Source organism: Chiloscyllium punctatum, chromosome 24 (assembly GCF_047496795.1).
Source record: "Chiloscyllium punctatum isolate Juve2018m chromosome 24, sChiPun1.3, whole genome shotgun sequence".
Classification (NCBI taxonomy): domain Eukaryota; kingdom Metazoa; phylum Chordata; class Chondrichthyes; order Orectolobiformes; family Hemiscylliidae; genus Chiloscyllium; species Chiloscyllium punctatum.
In genome coordinates, this window is record NC_092762.1 from 87,853,383 (window position 1) to 87,871,297 (window position 17,915).

The window sequence follows — 17,915 nt, forward strand, 5'->3', positions numbered from 1 at the left end:
GGCGCTCCCTCAGCACTGACCCTCCGACAGTGCGGCGCTCCCTCAGCACTGACCCTCCGACAGTGCGGCGCTCCCTCAGCACTGACCCTCCGACAGTGCGGCGCTCCCTCAGCACTGACCCTCCGACAGTGCGGCGCTCCCTCAGCACTGACCCTCCGACAGTGCGGCACTCCCTCAGCACTGACCCTCCGACAGTGCGGCACTCCCTCAGCACTGACCCTCCGACAGTGCGGCACTCCCTCAGCACTGACCCTCCGACAGTGCGGCACTCCCTCAGCACTGACCCTCCGACAGTGCGGCACTCCCTCAGCACTGACCCTCCGACAGTGCGGCACTCCCTCAGCACTGACCCTCCGACAGTGCGGCACTCCCTCAGCACTGACCCTCCGACAGTGCGGCACTCCCTCAGCACTGACCCTCCGACAGTGCGGCACTCCCTCAGCACTGACCCTCCGACAGTGCGGCACTCCCTCAGCACTGACCCTCCGACAGTGCGGCACTCCCTCAGCACTGACCCTCCGACAGTGCGGCACTCCCTCAGCACTGACCCTCCGACAGTGCGGCACTCCCTCAGCACTGACCCTCCGACAGTGCGGCACTCCCTCAGCACTGACCCTCCGACACTGCGGCACTCCCTCAGCACTGACCCTCCGACAGTGCGGCACTCCCTCAGCACTGACCCTCCGACAGTGCGGCACTCCCTCAGCACTGACCCTCCGACAGTGCGGCACTCCCTCAGCACTGACCCTCCGACAGTGCGGCACTCCCTCAGCACTGACCCTCCGACAGTGCGGCACTCCCTCAGCACTGACCCTCCGACAGTGCGGCACTCCCTCAGCACTGACCCTCCGACAGTGCGGCACTCCCTCAGCACTGACCCTCCGACAGTGCGGCACTCCCTCAGCACTGACCCTCCGACAGTGCGGCACTCCCTCAGCACTGACCCTCCGACAGTGCGGCACTCCCTCAGCACTGACCCTCCGACAGTGCGGCACTCCCTCAGCACTGACCCTCCGACAGTGCGGCACTCCCTCAGCACTGACCCTCCGACAGTGCGGCACTCCCTCAGCACTGACCCTCCGACAGTGCGGCGCTCCCTCAGCACTGACCCTCCGACAGTGCGGCGCTCCCTCAGCACTGACCCTCCGACAGTGCGGCGCTCCCTCAGCACTGACCCTCCGACAGTGCGGCGCTCCCTCAGCACTGACCCTCCGACAGTGCGGCGCTCCCTCAGCACTGACCCTCCGACAGTGCGGCGCTCCCTCAGCACTGACCCTCCGACAGTGCGGCGCTCCCTCAGCACTGACCCTCCGACAGTGCGGCGCTCCCTCAGCACTGACCCTCCGACAGTGCGGCGCTCCCTCAGCACTGACCCTCCGACAGTGCGGCGCTCCCTCAGCACTGACCCTCCGACAGTGCGGCGCTCCCTCAGCACTGACCCTCCGACAGTGCGGCGCTCCCTCAGCACTGACCCTCCGACAGTGCGGCGCTCCCTCAGCACTGACCCTCCGACAGTGCGGCGCTCCCTCAGCACTGACCCTCCGACAGTGCGGCGCTCCCTCAGCACTGACCCTCCGACAGTGCGGCACTCCCTCAGCACTGACCCTCCGACAGTGCGGCACTCCCTCAGCACTGACCCTCCGACAGTGCGGCACTCCCTCAGCACTGACCCTCCGACAGTGCGGCACTCCCTCAGCACTGACCCTCCGACAGTGCGGCACTCCCTCAGCACTGACCCTCCGACAGTGCGGCACTCCCTCAGCACTGACCCTCCGACAGTGCGGCACTCCCTCAGCACTGACCCTCCGACAGTGCGGCACTCCCTCAGCACTGACCCTCCGACAGTGCGGCACTCCCTCAGCACTGACCCTCCGACAGTGCGGCACTCCCTCAGCACTGACCCTCCGACAGTGCGGCACTCCCTCAGCACTGACCCTCCGACAGTGCGGCACTCCCTCAGCACTGACCCTCCGACAGTGCGGCACTCCCTCAGCACTGACCCTCCGACAGTGCGGCACTCCCTCAGCACTGACCCTCCGACAGTGCGGCACTCCCTCAGCACTGACCCTCCGACAGTGCGGCACTCCCTCAGCACTGACCCTCCGACAGTGCGGCACTCCCTCAGCACTGACCCTCCGACAGTGCGGCACTCCCTCAGCACTGACCCTCCGACAGTGCGGCACTCCCTCAGCACTGACCCTCCGACAGTGCGGCACTCCCTCAGCACTGACCCTCCGACAGTGCGGCACTCCCTCAGCACTGACCCTCCGACAGTGCGGCACTCCCTCAGCACTGACCCTCCGACAGTGCGGCACTCCCTCAGCACTGACCCTCCGACAGTGCGGCACTCCCTCAGCACTGACCCTCCGACAGTGCGGCACTCCCTCAGCACAGACCTTCTGATAGTGCCAAACTCCCTCAGTACTGATCCCCCGACAGTGCCAAACTCCCTCAGCACTGATCCTCCGACATTGCGGCACTCCCTCAACGCTGACCACAAGTCACAGCAGCGATGAAGAGCGACATGTAACTCCTGTAGCCTCAGGCTGGGGAGCAGCAGATGTTAGTGTGAGGTTGTTCCCTCCTGATCACAGGCCCCAGACCCCTGGAGAACAGGCATCAGGTGAGACCGGATCATGGTCAGGCTGACTGTGACCAAAAACGACAATCGTGCCCTGATTATTAAGAACACCTACTGCAACCTCCACACATCAACTGTCACCTCCAAATTCAACTTCTTCAAATGCTCTTCTGATCTCCTTCCATTAATTGCAGCTCATTGTATACCTTGCTGTACCTGTCCCAGCTTGCTACTGATTCCACGACACTGTATTTTCAGAATTATACTGGCTTCATCAGCCATGGCTGAATTCCCATCATTGCACTTTTATCATGGACTCGGACATTTACAGCACTGAATAAGGCCACTCAGTTACTTATTGCCCACACACACGTTAAAGAACTGACTCTGTTCATCCCATGTTCCAACTTCTGGCCCAAAGGCTGAGAGGCATCATCATCAGTGAACATCAAAACCCATTTCAACGATACAATAGATTCAGACTCAACCAGCTTTCCAAGGAGAGGATCACAGGCTTACACCAGCCCCTACGTGAAAACACTTTTCCTCAACTCTCTCTTAGCCTTCCACCTCTTCTTACTTTAAATCTCTATCAACTGGTTACTGATATCTCCAATAATGGAGAAAGTGTCTTCCTTATCACCTATCTCTACCCTTAATCCCTCAATAGCTCTTTCCTGTCCCTCCTCCAGGTGTATTACTTTGTTTATTTCTTGGTCGGGTGTTGCTGGCTAGACCCAGCATTTATTTCCAGCTCTAATTCCCCTTGAGAGAGTAATGTAAGCTGCCTTCATAAACCACTGAGTCCACATGCTGTATGTAGACCCACCATGTTGTTAGGGAGGGAATTCCAGGATTTGTTCTAGTGACACTGAAGGAATAGCGATATATGTCCAAGTCAGGATGGTGAGTGAGGTAAAAACAATGACTGCAGATGCTGGAAACCAGATTAGTGGTGCTGGAAGAGCACAGCAGTTCAGGCAGCATCCAAGTAGCTTCGAAATCGACGTTTCGGGCAAAAGCCCTTCATCAGGAATAAAGGCAGTGAGCCTGAAGCGTGGAGAGATAAACTAGAGGAGGGTGGGGGTGGGGAGAAAGTAGCATAGAGTACAATGGGTGAGTGGGGGAGGAGATGAAGGTGATAGGTCAGGGAGGGGAGGGTGGAGTGGATAGGTGGAAAAGAAGATAGGCTGGTCGGACAAGTCAAGGAGACAGTAACTGAGCTGGAAGTTTAGAACTAGGGTGAGGTGGGGGAAGGGGAAATGAGGAAACTGTTGGAGGGGTTGGGTCTGAGGGCGGAGGTGCGGGATGTGGACGAGATGCGTTGGAGGGCATCTTTAACCACGTGGGAAGGGAATTCGCGGTCTCTAAAGAAGGAGGCCATCTGGTGTGTTCTGTGGTTAGAGACCACAAATTCCCTTCCCACATGGTTAAAGATGCCCTCCAACGCATCTCGTCCACATCCCGCACCTCCGCCCTCAGACCCCACCCCTCCAACCGTAACAAGGACAGAACCCCCCTGGTGCTCACCTTCCACCCTACAAACCTTTGCATCAACCAAATCATCCGCCGACATTTCCGCCACCTCCAAACAGATCCCACTACCAGGGATATATTTCCCTCCCCATCCCTTTCTGCCTTCCGCAAAGACTGTTCCCTCCGTGACTACCTGGTCAGGTCCACACCCCACTACGACCCACCCTCCCATTCTGGCACTTTCCCCTGCCACCGCAGGAAATGTAAAACCTGTGCCCACACCTCCTTCCTCACCTCTATCCAAGGCCCTAAAGGAGCCTTCCACATCCATGAAAGTTTTACTTGCACATCCACTAATATCATTTATTGTATCCGTTGCTCCCGAAGCGGTCTCCTCTACATTGGGGAGACTGGGCGCCTCCTAGCAGAGCGCTTTAGGGAACATCTCCGAGACACCCGCACCAATCAACCACACCGCCCTGTGGCCCAACATTTCAACTCCCCCTCCCACTCTGCCGAGGACATGGAGGTCCTGGGCCTCCTTCACCGCCGCTCCCTCACCACCAGACGCCTGGAGGAAGAACGCCTCATCTTCTGCCTCGGAACACTTCAACCCCAGGGCATCAATGTAGACTTCAACAGTTTCCTCATTTCCCCTTCCCCCACCCCACCCTAGTTCTAAACTTCCAGCTCAGTAACTGTCCCCATGACTTGTCCGGACTTGTCCGACCTGCCTATCTTCTTTTCCACCTATCCACTCCACCCTCTCCTCCTTGACCTATCACCTTCATCCCCTCCCCCACTTACCCATTGTACTCTATGCTACTTTCTCCCCACCCCCACCCTCCTCTAGCTTATCTCTCCATGCTTCAGGCTCACTGCCTTTATTCCTGATGAAGGGCTTTTGCCCAAAACGTCGATTTCGAAGCTCCTTGGATGTTGCCTGAACTGCTGTGCTCTTCCAGCACCACTAATCCAGGATGGTGAGTGGCTTGGAGGGGAACTTGCAGGGCCTGCTGTTCCCGTGTATCTGCTGCTGTTGTCCCTCTAGTTTTGGGTTTGGAAGATACTGTCAAAAGAACTTTAGGGATATTACTGCAGATGTTACACACTGTGCTCACTGTACAGTTGGGGGTGAAGGGGGTGAATATTGAAGATGGTGATGTGGTGCCAATCAAGTGGGATGCTTTGTCCTGGACGGTGTCAAGCTTCTTGAATGTTGTTGGAGCTGCACCCATCCAGGCAAGTGGGGAATATTCCATCACATCCCTGACTTGTGCCTCGTAGAGGGTGAATCTGACCTACATTGGACGCTACTGTGTTTACACAGTGAGTTCAGTTCAGTTTCTGGTCAATGGTAATTCCCAGAATGTTGACAGTGGGGGATTCAGTGATTGAATGTCAAGACAACATGGCTAGGCTCTCTTTTGCTGGAGGTAGGAATAATGTAAATAGGAACAGGACGAGAACATTCAATTCCTTCAAGCTGCTCCACCATTCAATACAAATGTGGCTGATCATCCAACTCAATACCCTGTTCCCAATTTCGTCATTGCCTGGCACTTGTAACTTTTTATTTACCACTTTTCAACCCAAGCCTGGACACTGTCCAGATCTTGTTACATTTGGACCTGGACTGTTTCAGTATCTGACAAGTCATGAATTACGCCAAACACTGTGCAACCATCAGTTCCCTCTTCTGACTTCTGATGGAGGGAAGGTCATTGATGAAGCAGCTGAAGGTGGTTGGACCGAGGGCACGACCCTGAGGAACTCCTGCAGATATGTCCTTGAGTGGAGGTGACTGACCTCCAATAATCGCAACCATCTTTCTATGTGTCAGGTATGCCTCCAACCAGCAGAGAGTTTGCCCATAATTCCCATTGATTCCAGCTTTGTTGGGGTCCACAGTTTGCCCTGAGCTCTCCTCCCCTCCCTTTGACCTTTTGCAGCTTCCTGCAGCCCCCTTCAATGGTGGCTATACTCTGTGTCAAACACTGGGATCCCCCCCTCCAAAACTCTCCACGTTGCCTCTTATCCTTTAAGACCCTTCTTAAAACCCACTTGTTTAATCAAACCTTTGGTCAGTGCTGTGACCTCCTGCTTTCTCTCCATATCTATGTCTCCAGTACATTTCAGCCCTGGTCATGATGCTTTGTTAACGGTGGGATATAAACACAACTTCCTGAAAAAGAACATCTTTAAAATAATTTCTCTGCAAACATAACCCAAGGTTGGAAAGGGGACATGGTAGAAATCAAAAGCCTTGCTGGCCCAGTTCCTCAATGAACTCCTTCCAATTTCACAGCAGTCCCACATGACTAAGCTTCAGTCACAACTTCCTGGTTCAAGCTGCTATATGGGGGAGGATGTGAAAAATATGGAAATAACCTCCCCCACCGCCATCAGTTCAGTGACATACCCTCAGATGCGAAGCAATAAGAGGTACTGTCCAATAGGTCACAGATCATTCGGAGAGAGTATCCTACAGGTTTGAAGATCAAGCTCATGCTTGACCAGCATCTGGAGCATCAGTCTGTATCCATTCAGACTCCAGCCCATCCTCTGCCATGTCTCTTTTGACCACAGAAAGGATTTGCAAACAGGACATTACAGTTTTTAAACAGAAATGCATTTTACACCAATTTCTCATATCGAAGACAATAAATACTTTTCAAAGACCGCAATTTCCCCTCAGACGTGGTTGACGATGCTCTCCACTGCATCTCCTCCACTTCCCGCCCCTCCAATCGCCACCAGGACAGAACCCCACTGGTCCTCACCTACCACCCCACCAACCTCCAGATACATCATATCATCCGTCGTCATTTCTGCCACCTCCAAACAGACCCCACCACCAGGGATATATTTCCCTCCCCTCCCCTATCAGCATTCCAGAAAGACCACTCCCTCCACGACTTCCTCGTCAGGTCCACCAACCCAACCTCCACTCCCGGCATCTTCCCCTGTAACCGCAAGAAATGCAAAACTTGCGCCCACAGCTCCCCCCTCACTTCCCTCCAAGGCCCAAGGGATCCTTCCATATCCGTCACAAATTCACCTGCACCTCCACACACATCATTTACTGCATCCGCTGCACCCGATGTGGCCTCTTATACATTGGGGAGACAGGCTGCCTACTTGCGGAACGTTTCAGAGAACACCTCTAGGACACCCGCACCAACCAACCCAACCACCCCGTGGCTCAACACTTTAACTCCCCCTCCCACTCCGCCAAGGACATGCAGGTCCTTGGCCTCCTCCATCGCCAGACCATGGCAACATGACGCCTGGAGGAAGAGCGCCTCATCTTCCACCTAGGAACCCTCCAACCACAAGGGATGAATGCAGATCTCTCCACCTTCCTCATTTCCCCTCCCCCCACCTTTTCTCAGTCCCAACCCTCAGACTCAGCATCGCCTTCTTGACCTGCAATCTGCTTCCCGACCTCTCCGCTCCCACCCCCTCTCCGGCCTATCACCCCCACCTTGACCTCTTTCCAACTATCGTATCCCCAACGCCCCTCCCCCAAGTCCCTCCTCCCTACCTTTTATCTTAGCCTGCTTGGCACACCCTCCTCATTCCTGAAGAAGGGCTTATGCCCGAAATGTCGATTCTCCTGCTCCTTGGATGCTGCCTGACCTGCTGCGTTTTTCCAGCAACACATTTTTCAGCAATAGATACGTCAGACAGCAATGAGTTAATCTTTGTTGTCTTTTAGTCAAGGTTTGAACATAATTTGAGATCAAGGTAGTTAACTTATTTAATTGATGCACTGTCTTGAGAGTTGTAACACATTGGTTACTTTTATATTTTTCTACAAAGACACCAGTCAAGAAATTAACGAAATTCAAACTCAAGTGCTGCAGGCAATTAGGTAGGGTCAGCAGCTGGAGAGTTGGAAATATCCTTCTCCAAATGGATTCTCAGCTCAAGGCTTGCTGGACCTTTCACAAGATAAATGTAGAGGGTCCCTTAAGAACAGGGGATTCTCACAGTGTCCTGGTCAACAGTTAAACCAAATCACAGGAGTTGAGATGACCAGGTTACAGTTTGAGACACTTTGCTGATTAGATTAGATTAGATTCCCTACAGTGTGAAACAGGTCCTTTGGCCCAACTAGTCCACACCGGCCCTCCGAAGAGTAACCCACCCAGACCTATTCCCCCTAACTAATGTACCTAACTCTACAGGCAATTTAGCATGACCAATTCACCTGACCTGCACATCTTGGGACTGTGGGAGGAAACCGGAGCACCCGGAGGAAACCCACGCAGACACGGGGAGAACATGCAAACTCCACACAGATGGTCGCCCGAGACTGGAATCGAACTCAGATCCCTGGCACTGAGATAGTGACTATACTCAGCTTTCAGCAGCAGTTAGTGGGGGGCGGGGAGTGGGACAGGGTTGGAGGGTAGGTGAAAGGCAAAGGGAGAAGGGGTGATAAGGGGGTGATTGGGGAGGGGCGGGGTGATTTGGGGGGCAGGGTCGGCTGATTGGGGAGGGGTGATTGGGGTAGAGGGTCAGGGCAGTGGGTGATTGAGAGTGGGTGTGATTGGGGAGGCTGTGATCATGGGAGTAAAAGAGGGTGGGGTGAAGAGGAGGGTGATCAGGATAGGGGAAAGGGGATGAATGGGGGGATGAAGATGGGGTGATCAGGGTGTGATCTGGGGGGGTGAAGAGGGGATGATCGGGGAGGTTGAAGAGGGGGTGATCTGGGGGGGGTGAAGAGGGAATGATCTGGGGGGGGTGAAGAGGGAATGATCTGGGGGGGGTGAAGAGGTAATGATCTGGGGGGGGTGAAGAGGTAATGATCTGGGGGGGGTTGAAGAGGGAATGATCGGGGAGGTTGAAGAGGGGGTGATCTGGAGGGGTGAAGAGGGAATGATCTGGGGGAGTGAAGAGGGGGTGATCTGGGGGAGTGAAGAGGGGGTGATCTGGGGGAGTGAAGAGGGGGTGATCTGGGGGAGTGAAGAGGGGGTGATCTGGGGGAGTGAAGAGGGGGTGATCTGGGGGGGTGAAGAGGGGGTGATCTGGGGGGGTGAAGAGGGGGTGATCTGGGGGGGTGAAGAGGGGGTGATCTGGGGGGGTGAAGAGGGGGTGATCTGGGGGGGTGAAGAGGGGGTGATCTGGGGGGGTGAAGAGGGGGTGATCTGGGGGGGTGAAGAGGGGGTGATCTGGGGGGGTGAAGAGGGGGTGATCTGGGGGGGGTGAAGAGGGGGTGATCTGGGGGGGTGAAGAGGGGATGATCTGGGGGGGTGAAGAGGGGATGATCGGGGGGAGTGAAGAGGGGATGATCGGGGGGAGTGAAGAGGGGATGATCGGGGGGAGTGAAGAGGGGATGATCGGGGGGAGTGAAGAGGGGATGATCGGGGACGTGAAGAGGGGATGATCGGGGACGTGAAGAGGGGATGATCGGGGACGTGAAGAGGGGGTGAAGAGGGAATGATCGGGGGGGGTTGAAGAGGGAATGATGGGGGGGTGAAGAGGGAATGATGGGGGGGCGAAGAGGGAATGATCGGGGGGGCGAAGAGGGGGTGATCTGGGGGGGCGAAGAGGGGGTGATCTGGGGGGGCGAAGAGGGGGTGATCTGGGGGGGCGAAGAGGGGGGTTGAAGAGGGGGTGATCTGGGGGGTTGAAGAGGGGGTGATCTGGGGGGGGTGAAGAGGGGATGATCGGGGGAGTGAAGAGGGGATGATCGGGGACGTGAAGAGGGGATGATCTGGGGGAGTGAAGAGGGGATGATCTGGGGGAGTGAAGAGGGGATGATCTGGGGGAGTGAAGAGGGGATGATCTGGGGGAGTGAAGAGGGGATGATCTGGGGGAGTGAAGAGGGGATGATCTGGGGGAGTGAAGAGGTAATGATCGGGGGGAGTGAAGAGGGGATGATCTGGGGGAGTGAAGAGGGGATGATCTGGGGGAGTGAAGAGGGGATGATCTGGGGGAGTGAAGAGGGGATGATCTGGGGGAGTGAAGAGGGGATGATCGGGGGCTGATTGGGGGGGCTGAAGAGGGGGCGAAGAGGGAGTGATCGGGGGGGGGGGGTTATCTAGGGGATTGAATACGGGGTGATTGGGATGGGTGACGGGGAAAGGGATGATTGAGGGAAAAAGGGTTGATGATCTGGTGAGGGAGGGTGATTTGAGGCTGGACGAAGGATGGAGATGGGGGTAGGGGGTAGGGAGTATGGGGGGGGGGTGGGTGTCCCGGGGCCGAAGGGGAGCTGGAGATTCTGACGATGAGGGTTAATGCCCCCCATCCCCGGGATGGGGATCCTATTCAGTGAAAATCGGAAGCATCGATCGGAGGGGGGGGGGGGGGGGGGGTGAGAGACACAGTCCCCCTCCCCGGGGGGTAGTTGCTGCCCCCGGTCCCAGGACATTCCCCACCCGGGGGGAGAGAGAGAGATTTCGGCGAGAGGCGAGCGCGAGCTTACATTCGGGCCGGGCTCCGGGCTCCGGGCTCCGGGGGCTCGAGCGTGCGGCGGCGGCGGCTCCCCCCCCCGGGGATGGGGGCAGCTGGCGGCTCCTGGTCCCCCTCCCCCGGGGGGGGGAGGGGGAGGGGGAGAGGGGGAGAGGGGGAGAGAGAGAGAGAGAGAGAGAGGGGGGGGGGGACAGGGAGCTGGTGCTGGCGGCTCCCGGGGGCGCGGCGCTCCGATACTTTGTTTCTTTTTCCGGAAACTAGCGCCGCGACTCGCAACTAAACGGCAACATTGTAGCGAGGAGCGCAATTTCTCACCAGCTCCGGCTCCTGGCTCCGTGTGTCCCGGGACTTCAGGCCGTATCCCGCCCGTTGCCGCCTCCTCCTCCTCCTCCTCCTCAGGCGGGACCGGGGCCAGTATCCGCCCCGTCCCGAGCGCCCTTCCCCGGGCTCAGGCTCAGGCTCAGCCCCGCCGCTGCTTCCGGCTCCAGCGAAGCCGCTCTCGGTTCAGACCGAGCCGGGGTTTTCCTGTTTCCGCCTTTCTTTGCTTTTTCTCTCTCGTTCCCTCAGTTTCCGAGGGAGGGGAGGGGAGGGGAGGGGAGGGGAGGGGAAGGGAGGGGAAGGGAGGGGGGAGTCCAGCCGTCACCCGCCAGCGCCTCCTGACGGCCACAGGCTGAAGCGACATTCGGCTCTGACTCTGGCCCTGTCTCAGCCTCAGCCCGTTCCAACCCATTCCCTAAGCCCCACTCTTTCTCCTCTCCCTCCCCTTGCCCCCCTTCATTCTTCCCTCTCTCATGAGGGCGGCACTCTCTCAGCACTGACCCTCCGACAGTGTGGCACTCCCTCAGCGCTGACCCTCTGACAGTGTGGCACTCCCTCAACGCTGACCCTCCTACACTTCCTCAGCGCTGACCCTCCAACAGTGTGGCACTCCCTCAATGCTGACCCTCCGACAGTGCGGCATTCCCTCAGCGCTGACCCTCCGACAGTGCAGCACTCCCTCAGAACTGACCCACCGACAGTGCCCGCTCCCTCAGCGCTGACCCTCCGACAGTGCCCACTCCCTCAGCGCTGACCCTCCGACAGTGCGGCATTCCCTCAGCGCTGACCCTCCGACAGTGCGGCACTCCCTCAGCAATGACCCTTCGACAGTGCGGCACTCCATCAGCGCAGACCCTCCGACAGTGCGGCACTCCCTCAGCGCTGACCCTCTGACAGTGTCCACTCCTTCAGCGCTGACCCTCCGACAGTGCCCACTCCCTCAATGCTGACCCTCTGACAGTGCGGCACTCCCTCAGCACTGACCCTCCGACAGTGTCCACTCCCTCAGCACTGACCCTCCAACAATGCCCACTCCCTCAGCACTGACCCTCCGACAGTGCGGCACTCCCTCAGCACTGACCCTCCGACAGTGCGGCACTCCCTCAGCCCCGGCCCCCCAACCGTGCCCACTCCCTCAGCGCTGACACTCCCACATTGTGGCACTCCCTCATCGCTGACCATCTGACAGTGCCCAATACATCAGCGCGGACCCTCCGACAATGCCCACTCCCTCAGCGCTGACCCTCCGACAGTGCGGCACTCCCTCAGCGCTGACCCTCCGACAGTTCGGCACTCCCTCAGCGCTGACCCTTCCACAGTGCCCACTCCCTCAGCACTGACCCTCTGACAGTGCCCACTCCCTCAGCGCTGACCCTCCGACAGTGCGGCACTCCCACAGCGCTGACCCTCCGACAGTGCGGCACTCCCTCAGCACTGACACTCCGACAGTGTGGCACACCCTCAGCCCCGGCCCCCCAACCGTGCCCACTCCCTCAGCGCTGACACTCCCACATTGTGGCACTCCCTCATCGCTGACCATCTGACAGTGCCCAATACATCAGCGCGGACCCTCCGACAATGCCCACTCCCTCAGCGCTGACCCTCCGACAGTGCCGCGCTCCCTCAGCACTGACTCTCCGACAGTGCGGCACTCCCTCAGCGCTGACCCTACTACAGTGCCCACTCTCTCAGTGCTGACCCTCTGACAGTGTGGCGTGCCCTCAGCGCTGACCCTCTGACAGTGCAGCACTCCATTCGCGCTGACCCTCTGACAGTGCAGCACTCCCTTAGTGTTGATCCTCCGACAGTGCGTATTCCCTCAGCGCTGACCCTCCGACAATGCCCACTCCCTCAGCGCTGACCCTCTGACAGTGTCGCGCTCCCTCAGCACTGACCCTCCAACAGTGTTTGCTCCCTCAGTGCTGACCCTCCGACAGTGCGGCCCTCCCTCAGCACTGACCCTCCAACAGTACGGCACTCCCTCAACGCTGACCCTCCGACAGTGCGGCACTCCCTCAGCGCTGACCCTCCGACAGTGCGGCACTCCCTCAGCACTGACCCTCCGACAGTGCCCACTCCCTCAATGCTGACCCTGTGACAGTGCGGCAGTCCTTCAGCGCTGACACTCTGACAGTGCCCACTCCCTCAGTGCTGACCCTCCGACAATGCCCATTCCCTCAGCACTGACCATCCGAAAGTGCGGCGCTCCCTCAGCGCTGACCCTCCGACAGTGCGGCACTCCCTCAGCACTGACCCTCCGACAGTGCCCACTCCCTCAATGCTGACCCTGTGACAGTGCGGCACTCCTTCAGCGCTGACACTCTGACAGTGCCCACTCCCTCAGTGCTGACCCTGTGACAGTGCGGCAGTCCTTCAGCGCTGACACTCTGACAGTGCCCACTCTCTCAGTGCTGACCCTCCGACAATGCCCATTCCCTCAGCACTGACCATCCGAAAGTGCGGCGCTCCCTCAGCGCTGACCCTCCGACAGTGCGGCACTCCCTCAGCACTGACCCTCCGACAGTGCCCACTCCCTCAATGCTGACCCTGTGACAGTGCGGCACTCCTTCAGCGCTGACACTCTGACAGTGCCCACTCCCTCAGTGCTGACCCTCCGACAATGCCCATTCCCTCAGCACTGACCATCCGAAAGTGCGGCGCTCCCTCAGCACTGACCCTCCGACAGTGTCTGCTCCCTCAGTGCGGACCCTCCGACAGTGCCCGCTGCCTCAGCGCTGACCGTCCGACAGTGTCCACTCCCTCAGCGCTGACCCTCTGACAGTGCAGCGCTCCCTCAGCACCGACCCTCCGACAGTGCCCACTCCCTCAGCACTGACCATCCGAAAGTGCGGCATTCCCTCAGCGCTGACCCTCCGACAGTGCAACACTCCCTCAGCACTGACCCTCCGACAGTGCCCGCTCGCTCAGCGCTGACCCTCCGATAGTGCCCACTCCCTCAGCGATGATCCACTGACAGTGCCCACTCCCTCAGCACTGACCCACCGACAGTTCAGCACTTACCCTCTGACGGTGCGGCACTCCCTCAGCACTGACACTCGGACAGTGCCCACTCCCTCAGCGCTGACCCTCCCACAGTGCGGCACACCCTCAGCGCTGACCCTCCGACAGTGCGGCACTCCCTCAGCGCTGACCCTCTGACAGTGTGGCACTCCCTCAACGCTGACCCTCCCACATTGCGGCACTCCCTCAGCGCTGACCCTCCCACATTGCGGCACTCCCTCAGCGCTGACCCTCCGACAGTGCGGCACTCCCTCAGCGCTGACCCTCCGACAGTGCCCGCTCCCTCAGCGCTGACCGTCCGACAGTGCCCACTCCCTCAACGCTGACCCTGTGACAGTGCGGCACTCCCTCAGCACTGACACTCTGACAGTGCCCACTCCCTCAGCGCTGACCATCCGACAGTGCGGCACTCCCTCAGCGCTGACCCTCTGACAGTGTGGCACTCCCTCAATGCTGACCCTCCTACACTTCCTCAGTGCTGACCCTCCGACAGTGCCCACTCCCTCAGCGCTGACCCTCCAACAGTGTGGCACTCCCTCAATGCTGACCCTCCTACACTTCCTCAGCGCTGACCCTCCGACAGTGCCCACTCCCTCAGCGCTGACCCTCCAACAGTGCCCACTCCCTCAGTGCTGACCCTCCAACAGTGCCCACTCCCTCAGAGCTGACTCTCCGACAGTGCAGCACTCCCTTAGTGTTGACCCTCCGACATTTCCCACTCCCTCAGCACTGACCCTCTGACAGTGCGGCACTCCCTCAGCGCTGACTCTCCGACAGTGTGGCACTCCCTCAGCGCTGACCCTCTGACAGTGTCCACTCCTTCAGCGCTGACCCTCTGACAGTGCCCACTCCCTCAATGCTGACCCTCTGACAGTGCGGCACTCCTTCAGCGCTGACCCTCTGACAGTGCGGCACTCCCTCAGCGCTGACACTCTGGCAGTTCCTACTCCCTCAGCGCTGACCCTCCGACAATGCCCACTCCCACAGCGCTGACCCTCCGACAATGCCCACTCCCACAGCGCTGACCCTCCGACAGTGCCGCGCTCCCTCAGCACTGACCCTCCGACAGTGCGGCACTCCCTCAGCGCTGACCCTACTACAGTGCCCATTCTCTCAGTGCTGACCCTCTGACAGTGCGGCGTGCCCTCAGCGCTGACCCTCCGACAGTGCAGCACTCCATTCACGCTGACCCTCTGACAGTGCAGCACTCCCTTAGTGTTGATCCTCCGACAGTGCCCACTCCCTCAGCGCTGACCCTCCGACAGTGCCCACTCCCTCAGGCTGGCCCACTGACAGTTCGGCTTTCCTTCAGTGCTTACCTTCTGACAGTGCGGCCCTCCCTCAACACTGACACTCGGACAGTGCGGCACTCCCTCAGTGCTGACCCTCCGACAGTGCGGCCTTCCCTCAGCACTGACCATCCGAAAGTGCGGCATTCCCTCAGCGCTGACCCTCCGACAGTGCAACACTCCCTCAGCACTGACCCTCCGACAGTGCCCGCTCGCTCAGCGCTGACCCTCCGATAGTGCCCACTCCCTCAGCACTGACCCACCGACAGTTCAGCACTCCTTCAGCGCTTACCCTCTGACGGTGTGGCACTCCCTCAGCACTGACACTCGGACAGTGCCCACTCCCTCAGCGCTGACCCTCCCACAGTGCGGCACACCCTCAGCGCTGACCCTCCGACAGTACGGCACTCCCTCAACGCTGACCCTCCGACAGTGCGGCACTCCCTCAGCGCTGACCCTCCGACAGTGCGGCACTCCCTCAGCACTGACCCTCCGACAGTGCCCACTCCCTCAATGCTGACCCTGTGACAGTGCGGCAGTCCTTCAGCGCTGACACTCTGACAGTGCCCACTCTCTCAGTGCTGACCCTCCGACAATGCCCATTCCCTCAGCACTGACCATCCGAAAGTGCGGCGCTCCCTCAGCGCTGACCCTCCGACAGTGCGGCACTCCCTCAGCACTGACCCTCCGACAGTGCCCACTCCCTCAATGCTGACCCTGTGACAGTGCGGCACTCCTTCAGCGCTGACACTCTGACAGTGCCCACTCCCTCAGTGCTGACCCTCCGACAATGCCCATTCCCTCAGCACTGACCATCCGACAGTGCCCACTCCCTCAATGCTGACCCTGTGACAGTGCGGCACTCCTTCAGCGCTGACACTCTGACAGTGCCCACTCCCTCAGTGCTGACCCTTCGACAATGCCCATTCCCTCAGCACTGACCATCCGAAAGTGCGGCGCTCCCTCAGCACTGACCCTCCGACAGTGTCTGCTCCCTCAGTGCGGACCCTCCGACAGTGCCCGCTGCCTCAGCGCTGACCGTCCGACAGTGTCCACTCCCTCAGCGCTGACCCTCTGACAGTGCAGCGCTCCCTCAGCACTGACCCTCCGACAGTGCCCACTCCCTCAGCACTGACCATCCGAAAGTGCGGCATTCCCTCAGCGCTGACCCTCCGACAGTGCAACACTCCCTCAGCACTGACCCTCCGACAGTGCCCGCTCGCTCAGCGCTGACCCTCCGACAGTGCCCACTCCCTCACCGCTGACCCTGTCACAGTGCGGCACACCCTCAGCGCTGAACCTCCAACAGTGCGGCACTCCCTCATCATTGACCCTCCGACAGTGCGGCGCTCCCTCAGCACTGACTCTCCGACAGTGCGGCACTCCCTCAGCGATGACCCTCCGATAGTGCCCACTCTCTCAGCGATGACCCTCTGACAGTGCCCACTCCCTCAGCACTGACTCTCCGACAGTGCAGCACTCCATTAGCGCTGACCCTCTGACAGTGCAGCACTCCCTCTGCGATGATCCTCCGACAGTGTGGCACTCCCACAGTGCTGACCCTCCGACAGTGCGGCACTCCCTCAGCGCTGACCCTTCCACGGTGCCCACTGCCTCAGTGCTGACCCTCCGACAGTGCGGCACTCCCTCAGCACTGACCCTTCCACGGTGCCCACTCCCTCAGCGCTGACCCTCCAACAGTGTGGCACTCCCTCAGCGCTGACCCTCCGACAGTGCCCGCTCCCTCAGCGCTGACCCTCCAACAGTGCCCACTCCCTCAGCGCTGACTCTCCGACAGTGCAGCACTCCCTTAGTGTTGACCCTCCGACTGTTCCCACTCCCTCAGCGCTGACTCTCCGACAGTGTGGCACTCCCTCAGCACTGACCCTCCGACAGTGCCCACTCCCTCAGCACTGACCATCCGAAAGTGCGGCATACCCTCAGCGCTGACCCTCTGACAGTGTCCACTCCTTCAGCGCTGACCCTCCGACAGTGCCCACTCCCTCAATGCTGACCCTCTGACAGTGCGGCACTCCCTCAGCACTGACCCTCCGACAGTGTCCACTCCCTCAGCACTGACCCTCCAACAATGCCCACTCCCACAGCACTGACCCTCCGACACTGCCGCACTCCCTCAGCACTGACCCTCCGACAGTGCGGCACTCCCTCAGCGCTGACCCTCCGACAGTGCGGCACTCCCTCAGCGCTGACCCTCCGACAGTTCGGCACTCCCTCAGCGCTGACCCTTCCACAGTGCCCACTCCCTCAGCACTGACCCTCTGACAGTGCCCACTCCCTCAGCGCTGACCCTCCGACAGTGCGGCACTCCCACAGCGCTGACCCTCCGACAGTGCGGCACTCCCTCAGCACTGACACTCCGACAGTGTGGCACTCCCTCAGCCCCGGCCCCCCAACCGTGCCCACTCCCTCAGCGCTGACACTCCCACATTGTGGCACTCCCTCAGCGCTGACCCTCTGACAGTGCGGCACTCCCTCAGCGCTGACCATCTGACAGTGCCCAATACATCAGCGCGGACCCTCCGACAATGCCCACTCCCTCAGCGCTGACCCTCCGACAGTGCCGCGCTCCCTCAGCACTGACCCTCCGACAGTGCGGCACTCCCTCAGCGCTGACCCTACTACAGTGCCCACTCTCTCAGTGCTGACCCTCTGACAGTGTGGCGTGCCCTCAGCGCTGACCCTCTGACAGTGCAGCACTCCATTCGCGCTGACCCTCTGACAGTGCAGCACTCCCTTAGTGTTGATCCTCCGACAGTGCCCATTCCCTCAGCGCTGACCCTCCG

At 59.5% G+C, this 17,915-nt stretch overlaps 1 protein-coding gene across 7 annotated transcripts in view; it reads right to left on the reverse strand.

Moving 5' to 3' along the window:
* myo9b (myosin IXB) overlaps positions 1-11,062 on the reverse strand; it is a 116,761-nt gene extending 105,699 nt beyond the window's left edge. For 4 of the 7 annotated variants that reach the window (XM_072594456.1, XM_072594454.1, XM_072594455.1 and 1 more), the window contains exon 1: positions 10,799-11,062. The gene's annotated coding sequence lies outside the window, so the exon portion shown is untranslated. Of the gene's footprint in view, positions 1-10,496; positions 10,513-10,798 lie in introns of those variants that run through there. The other 3 variants (XM_072594458.1, XM_072594457.1, XM_072594453.1) reach the window with 2 other exon arrangements.
* Positions 11,063-17,915: the final 6,853 nt, after the last annotated feature.